The sequence below is a fragment of the Micropterus salmoides genome, unplaced genomic scaffold (genome assembly GCF_014851395.1).
Source record: "Micropterus salmoides isolate LMB-PRFRI ecotype aquatic unplaced genomic scaffold, ASM1485139v1 Ms_hic_scaffold_7, whole genome shotgun sequence".
Taxonomy (NCBI): Eukaryota; Metazoa; Chordata; class Actinopteri; order Centrarchiformes; family Centrarchidae; genus Micropterus; species Micropterus salmoides.
In genome coordinates this window covers 31,301,881-31,310,980 of record NW_024044459.1, presented here as the reverse complement: position 1 = coordinate 31,310,980, position 9,100 = coordinate 31,301,881, and positions in this window count along the sequence as shown.

Below are 9,100 nucleotides of genomic sequence, written 5' to 3'. Positions count from 1 at the left end.
CTCTCACGCTGGCATGAATATAAATTACTCACATAGCGTAACACCAACCAAATCTGAAAAGTGTGCTGGGATGTCATTAATAATAAACAGGCAGGCTCCCATTTATTAGAATAGTGAAAAGTCATGTTTTCTCCAATGTGGCCTATTTTAAAAGTGCGTCTGTGGGAATAGAGGAAGCGCTCTGTGCTTGTGTCAGAACAGGCACTCCAGGTCCCCGCTGGGAGGAGGTATGGCTCACGAGCAGCTGAACACACTCCTCATTCTGGTGGGACAGCACTTGGACAAATAGCAGAGGGAATATTCTGCAGAAGCTTCACTCTAGCCAGATTTCCTTTACACTGTGTCTCCATTCTGCTTATCATGTAAAGATCTGGGATTTTATTAGCCATGAAAATGTTCCGTATATTTTTATGCTTTAAGCTATAAAATGTAATGAAAGGGGAACACCCCACGGTGCATAAAAAATGTTCAGATTTTTGCACGGCACTGTAGGATCCAGCTGATACAAGGCCAAAGGGTCCATTTTTATCTTTTGATTCTCACATTAACCTTCCATTAAAAATTATCTATGTTATCATCACCCTAGATTTAGGCTAATAAATTCCAGTTTTATGAGCCATCTTGGTAGAGAATTATCATGATGTTATAGTTTAAGTAACATATGTTCCAATTTACTGACATCTACTGGATTTGACACGGCATCAGCCATCCATTCATATCATCATCATCATTTCATGGCATGAAATTCCCAGCAATAAGTCGCCTTTGGATTTTGGTGATCAAGCAGCACATGGAGCCAGAAATGAACAGGCTGCTGCAGAACAAGGAACGGGGCTGATGTAGAAATGAATGGGTTTTTATGCTTATTTTGATCATGCAACATAATGTAGCAGATTCTCTTTAAGTAAGAAAGGAGACAACCACTGCACTGAATAATGCGCCTAATTTTCTTTGTGAGAAACCAATTTATCTGTAACGTTGAATCCCTATATTTTTGAGCCTGATTAGCAAAAAAATACAATTAATTTTCCAGTGATTAATGTTGGAATATTGTTAAACAATCTATATACACTTTGTACTATATGAAAGTACTTTATTTTCTTTGTGGATGTACTGGACAGTGTGTAACAAAGGCATAACTGCTGTATTCAGTGATTCATTTTATGAGTGGTAATTGATGGTTGATATATAACGAGAGTCAAATATTTTCTGAGGTCATTGGAGATGTTTGGAGTCTCTAAGGTGTTTATTGCCAGGTTTACCCGGTAGAGGTTGACAAATGTGGATGTAAATCTAATTTTTAAAGGTTAATGCTTTAGAGAATTTGGAGTCATAAAAAAGGAGGTGTATTCATAAGTTTTCCTTTTTTCTTCTGCTGATAAACTTTTCCTATGTGCTCACTTGATTCTTTTTTTGTGACAAATATAAGTACTGTCTTTTTTCTCTTTTTCTTGTGTTATTTGGTATAAAATAAAATGTAACTGTCTGCAGTATATTCAGTATCATCATACACATCATAGCATCAAATGCAAAATGAACAATTCTCCGTGTAGTTAATGGTGATGATTTCAATGAAAAGACAGGCCTTTTTTGCATTGCATTGACGTCAGTAATGCAATGTGGTACTGTAGAGAGATGAGTCATAGAAATGTCACAAAATAAAACTGGAGTGATACTAAATGTCTGACACCTCTACACGGTGCAAGCAGTACCCTTTCAGGAGGTCACTTGGAGTCAGGTGGTGGGAGGGATCCTCTTGGGCAAAGAATTAAGCTTTTCTGGACAGCTGCTGCAATAACAGGAATAAATGTCTTCCCCTCTGCAATTAAACCCTCCCTGATTACGTCTCTCTGGCTATCGATTGGAAACTTTCACTTAATAACCACTAACATGGTCTCTTATCTTAACCTCAAGGTCTAGCCTTCAAGTACTGACTGTGCAGAGATTTATGTCCGCTTCCTTAGTGACTCCTCCGGGACATTGTGTCATTTCTGTATTCCAAAATGCGGAGAGGTCTGTTTTTTTCTTGTTAAACCACATTATTGAATACTGTGCTTTCCCGGTTTACAGGTCAAATCTTTTTGTAGAAGTGCAGTGAAAAGCTCTATAACTTTATTTGATTGTCATTGATTATGAGTTAGATTGTAAAACGGCTGCATTAAAACTGCATGACTTTATTGCTGTTCAAAATGATAATTCCAGTTACGTAGCTCCAGATCACAGAGACTGATGCTCTGAAAATCAATCCTACAGAACTAATGGAAGCTCTAAGACACAGATACGATGTACACATTGGTATCTGCATGAAACCTAAATAGCCTATACTTCAGTATTACATAAGTTGGAATAGGTTACCTTTAAAGGAAGTAGTTTTATAATCACATTGTATTAACAAAGGTAATTGCAGAGATCTAGGAATGCAGCAACATTACTAAAAAGAAATTCAATAAGACGATTATTAACAATCCCCCAGGTTAGAAAAACCTAATTTGGAAGAGTAAGAAGCCAAATTGTTAAATTATTACCCACTGTTACTCACTATTCCTGTCTGTTATAAACATCCATCACAGTTTACCCCTGGTTAAACTTTGATTTAAAATACTTACCGTGGATAAGCTAGCTAACCTGTCAGATTGTCTAAATGTTCATTCTTTCCCAATCAGACTTTGTCGTAGCAAAGTTGACATGTTCCCATTCGCAGCTGGCCTCATCAACAAGGCCTGGGCCCCCACTGACACAGATTCAGATTCTGATCTCAGCAATCCTGCGATGATCACAATAAAAAATATGGTAACAGAAAATATAGTAAAAGTACAAAAATAAGATCTAAGTTGTGATAAACGGTAATTACAAGAAGGGACAAAGCCACTTCCATCTGCTGAGTAGGCTGAGGTCCTTTGGTGTGTGCAGGACACTGTTAAAGACGTTTTACGACACATGGTGGCATCTGCGATCTTCTACGCTGTCGTCTGCTGGGGAGCTGGCAGCATAAAGAGGGACAGGAAAAGACTAAATAAACTGGTTAAGAGGGCTAGCTCTGTCCTGGACTGTCCTCTGGACATCACAGAGCAGGTGGGTGGGAAGAGGATGCTAGTCAAGTCCATCAGGGAAAACAGCTCCCACCCCCTGCATGAGACAGTGATGTCTTTAAGCAGCTCCTTCAGCAGCAGACTGCTGCACCCAAAGTGCAAGAGGGAGCGCTACCGCAGGTCCTTCATTCCAGCTGCAGTCAGACTTTTTAACTCAGAAGCAACATAACGTGACCATCATATTGCACTACTGTTTAGTATTGTATGCTTGTCTGCTATACACCAACTGCAATACTCATTACCACTACTGCACTTTATCTAGCACAATCAGTGCAATGTTTAACCCCGGTCCTACCTGTACATACCTGCATCTGTAAATAGCTCACATATATACTCCAATTTTAATTATTTTATAGTAACTTAATGTCTATTTTATTTGTCTACTGTTTGCTTCTGTCTTTGGTTTGTTTTTGTACTGGAGTTGATGCAACAAATGAATTTGCCCATTGTGGGATTAATAAAGTTTATTCTATTCTAATTATTCTACAGGCTAAGAGGCGAGGACTGTGATGCTGATTTTAGATTTACATTAAAATCAAGGGCTAAAGAAAAAGGGCATTTCAGGTAAGGATGTCTCTGGGAATTTTTTACAGGCTGGGATTTGTAAAATAATGGAGACTTCAAATAGCTCAATTGGTAAACACAGCACAAACACAAACACAGGGAGTGCACCAATGTTAGCTGTCCAAGGCAGAATTAAAGTATCTGTTATATTTATGTTAATACATCAACACATACTCTGCTCATATTCTGCTGCACGGAGAACCAACAGCCATCACATGGAAGAAAGAATTGTGTGAGCAATGCTAAAACATAGACAGAAGTGTTGTGTGATAACTGCTTGGTCATTTAAAGATGAAATCTGCATCTTCCTACATTGTTGCCCTTGAAGTACAGCAAAAATTGCGGAGCATCTAGTGTCATGATACTAACATTACTTCCATGATGTTCAGATCCAGCTGTGCAGCAAGGTGAAATGAGGGACAGCATTGTCAAGCAAGGTCCCTATGAAACTTCTTTGCTGTGCTGCGCATAGAGCTGCACAGTGAAGTAACTGCAGTCAGAATCACTTGGCAATATTTAACAAAATGGCTAAAACACTTGTGTGACATTCTGAAAACAAAATAGAAATTCTCCAGTATTCAGTGTTGGCCAGCTCTTTCCAAATAATAATTCACTGATGCACAAGAAGTGATGTCTATTTGTCTGTGTGAAACAAAGAAATAGAACTGTGACAAAACCAGTGATGTTGTCTAAATGAAGAGGCCCACCTACACAAAGTGAGAGCTCATGCTGACTGAGAAAATCCACTGACATCGCTGGATCAACATCACTGTTTTAAAACAGCACAGCACTGACCACTTATTAACATCGTGCAGATTCTAGGCGACTCATATTTTACTTGATTTTACTGATTTAAGCCAATATTTACTTTAAATCCTTGAGTGGTAATAAATGAACACGGGGTAATGCAAAATACACAGCCTTTGTAAAGCTTGCCATAAAACAATCGAAAAAGAAACAGAAATAGTCACAATGTGTGTAAATGTTTCTTGGGACAGTTCCAATCCGCTGTTTGTTCCAAAAGCAACATTGACTTGTATAAGAAATTCACCCTTCACAGCTCACGCCTCTGAATCATACACCTGTTTGGTTTCAGCGTGCCAGTCTTCCTCACTCGCTCTCTGCTCAGCCATGTGCACACAGTGCAGGTTGTCCACAGTACTGCCCTCAGGCCCCGCAATGTGTTCATAGCCCGGTTGGCTGGCTGGCTGGCTGGCTGGCTGGCTGGCTGGCTGGCTGGGTATATGCAGGGGAGGAGAGAAGAAGAAGGGAAAGAGGGGGAATTAAATAAATAATAGCATGGCCTTTCTCTGGGTGAGTAAGCAAAGAGGGAAGCAGAGTATCCAAGTGGCAGACACGGTGCCCTTTTATTTTCCGGAGCTTAGAGCCCATGCTCTTTATGGTAAATACAAAGCTTAAGATGATATAGTATGTTTGCTGAGAGCGGAAAAAGTGAAAAGACAAACTGTATGATCAAGGACAAGATGCACCTAAACTATGGTTTGCATAAACTGAAAAAAAAACTGTTCAACTGACCATTGCTGATTACACGTTTATTTCACATTTATATTCATTATACGATTATGAATGTGAAATAAACATGAAATCAGCAATGGTCATTTGAACATGTTGAACATAGTGGGGTATTATCGTTTTGTACTGTATCTTTCAGGTGGATAGATGGTTTGTTTTCTGTTCTCTCTGTCTTGTGTCTGATCTTCGGCTAACTGCTGCATTCATCAAAGGCCTAGTCAGACACAGAGACAATAGCTAATGAGTAGAAGCTCCCAGTTGGGCTGATCCAGTCTTTGGTGCTCCAGACAATGCAACAACATCTGTGCTGCTGAGTGCTGGTGTGTGCTGACAGAAGCATCCCCAGAGAGAGAGAGAGAGAGAGAGTGTGTGTGTGTGTGGTTGGGGGGGGGGGGGGGGGTCTTCACATGTCCTGGACATACAACCCTCCATCCCTCCCTCCCTCCCTCTACCCCTACCCACATCCAAACCCTCTCATCACCCATCTATACAGGGTCTCGACACACAGAGGGGATTGGTGCTGAGAAACTATGATCCATCTCTCACCTAGGTACGCCACTTGCACAAAACTCCAATCCCCAACTAAAGAAGCATTTGAAATGTCAAGAGTTTTGAGTTACCACTGGAAGAGGGAGAGAGATGATTTTTCCAAAGTGAGGAGGGAGTGGGGGGGAACAGGTGTGGACCTCCCTGTGGATAGAGCTCCTCAAGGGGAGGGTTAGCAATGACTGGGGCTGGATGGATGCCTCTGCACAGGGAGAGAGGTGCACATAATTCAGGGAAGATGCTGGTCTCTTCCAATGTACAGAATTAGTTATGTTGAGTGGTGACAGGCCAAGCATGAACAATAAGATCCCTATTCACGCTCGAGCATTACGTTACAACGTTTAGGGGAGTATCTCATTGTAAACATGCAGGTAGAGATAAAGCAGGTCTGAAAACAGGCACGTCTGCAGACTCACTCCCACCAAGGCGGTGACCCATCAGGAGGACAAGGTGTACCTGGTAATTAAAATGCAATCTCTGCTGCTGTGCCCCCTGGAGTGGCGGTGGCAGCGGACTCACCCAGGAGCCTGGGGGCGAGAGGTGCCACCTGCACTGCCACACCACCTGCGCCACCACTGCCTCCCTTCATTAAGCCTGGTATTTATACGAGCGTCTGCCCCCCCCCCCCCCTCCCACTCCCTCCCCCATCAGCCATGGTCTTCGTGGGCCCTGGTAAGGCAGCGCTTTATTAGAATTAATGTGGCACTTCAGAGGAGAGTGTCAGTGTGGCGCGTACCGGGGTGCCAGGAGAAAGAGTCCCCAGCTCTCCTCTGTCACATTGAATAAAGGCGCCACAGCCAGCCCAGAGCTGAGATCAGCGTGGACAGCACATGACAGAACTGTTTTCCAGGGCCAAGGGAAAGCAAAGTATTCTTTATTCAATCTGTTCTCGTGTTTACAGGATGAGCTATTATATTGTACATGGAGAAGATCAAAGCCTGGAAGAGAACATAATAGTGCGAGACAGAACGTTGTGTCAAGCGTTTAACAAAAAAAGGACATTCGACAAAGCCCGCCAGAGAACACATGTGACAGTTGCAGAAAATTCATATCAACTGGCTCCCACAGTCAGAAGGTTCAGCAGAGCCTCCCTGTCATTCTGTTTTGAATGATGTAATTGTCAACTCGATTGGGTCTAGATTTAATACATCACACGGATGACACCAAGCTTTCTCACATGTTGGTTTTTCACCACAAGCTTTAGAGGGCAGCCAAGGCTCAACTTCCTGGGACTGATGATGTAAGTACCACATTATAAATCCCAGCACTATAATATAGCCAGTCATTAGAAACCAAAAATAATCAGAAACAAACATGATTCAATAAAGTTCCCACATGAGTCATGAGACTGTATCTTTGGCAGGATTGTCACAAAAACCTTTGCACTTCTTTACATGCCAGGAAATGGAGCAAAACTGTGGCATTTAGATGCATTTAGCATCTTATATCTGCATGTTGTGTTGCCACATTAGAAGGGAGTTTGTAGGGAGTGTATTTCAGACGTTGTTAGGAGTATGTTTGGTCATTTCTGCAACGATAGATGGAAAAGGAGAGGTGGCAACACTGATGCTACTTGTAGTCAGGCAGCAGGGGAGGGCATTAAAACCTAGTTTGCATCACTCAGCGCCTCCAATTAAACACGAATAACCAGATACAAGTTCCTGTCTTCAGATGTGTTTTATGAGCTCCTGTGCAGCAGGGGAATTCTCCAGAATATACTGTACATCTCCCCGCAGTTTGGTGATCTCCACTGCACGCCTCAGTTCATTAGTGTTAAAAATGGTAAGCATTTTAGAGCCAGATGTACTTTTTAAGTCTTATTAGCTTCAGATGATGTTGTTTAAGGGGCATATGAGGCTTCCAATTAAAGCTGTAGAAAACTAAAACAGAAGTTTCTCTAATTTTTTTTCCCACATTGAGATGCAACTTTTTCTAAGCCATAGGCCTAACTTTTAGCACTCTCCTTATCAAAGGCAGACATCAAAGGACTTCTTCAGCTTCTGTACACACAGCTTTGTTAATCCTTAAGACAAAATCTTACATGCTTGACTCAAAAAGACAAACAATCAGTTCAATCGTGATTTGTTGATGTTGTCCATCTTCAAAGTTGCTTGAAGGTATCATTTGTGTAGATGTAAACAAAATGCTAAATCTTAGCGTTAGAAATACACAACACTATTCTCTTTAACTTCCCGTCACGAAAAAATTACATTAATGTGATACGATTGCTGTAGCTTCGTAAATGCCGGCCTCTCCCATATACAGAATTAGTTATGTTGAGTGGTGACAGGCATGTCTGTAGACTCACTCCATGTTGTGGAATACATATAACAAAATTCATTGTCTGAAAATCCTGTTTTGCTTGCACTAGGTCAAAGCTATTTCACGTCATTTGTCAGCACAACTTTTGGAAAAAGACTCCATATGTCCACCCCTACTCTGACCAAGACACAGCTCTGAGCTGTAATTTTGTGTTGGGCCTGTTCTAATGGGTTCATCCTGAGCCACGGCAGAGGCAAGAACAAAGCCCTTTAGCAACTCCCAGTACGGGGAGGTGCACCGAGGCCAGGCCACGCTGCACTCCCAATCCCCTTACAGTGCTGTCACTATTCATTCATGGTCTGCCCTTCCTCCTCGCGCCACAACCTCAACAGGGGCATCGCTCATGATAGAAAACAATGAGCATGATTTGTGAACTCTCGCCGTCTTTGTAATTTCATCAGTGTAATGGGATTATATTTCAAATCACCACTCCTTTGTTCATTACACACTTAAACTCCTCTGACAGACAAAAACTTAAATAAAATGTGCATGTCAACCCTGGTTGACTTTGCCTGCTCTCGCACTTGATTAGACAAACAGCGCACCAGGGTTGCAGAACGGGGGGAAATAATGTGCTCATTTATTCATTTTTCAGACAAGTCACAATAGATTTTTAACGACCAGTGTCTGACCTCCCTTAGGTACTTCTTGCTTAGGGGGGTTAATAAAGCCGAACGCTGTGGCGCTAAAGCACCACGACGAGGAGCAAGCCGAGAAGATGCCTGTGATGAAATAAAGACAGGACCAAATCAAGAGTTTCCAAATGCCCGCTCCAACCCCAGAGAGAGACAGAGAGAAAGGGGGTGTGGGGGTGTAGGGGTGTAGGGGTTGGGGGCGGGGGGCTTGAGGCTGGAGAAAGAGACTGGTATTCCACTTAGATTCCAATTCCACAGGTCTCTGAGGGACAATTAAACCAAGTGAGGAAGAAGTACTCTCTTTTCTCAATGCACTGGGGCGTGCATATTAGACGCCGCAACCATGGTGATACACTCACACACAGAAGGGTCTGCCAAGATTTTAACTGGGAAGCTTGTAAAAGCTGCTCT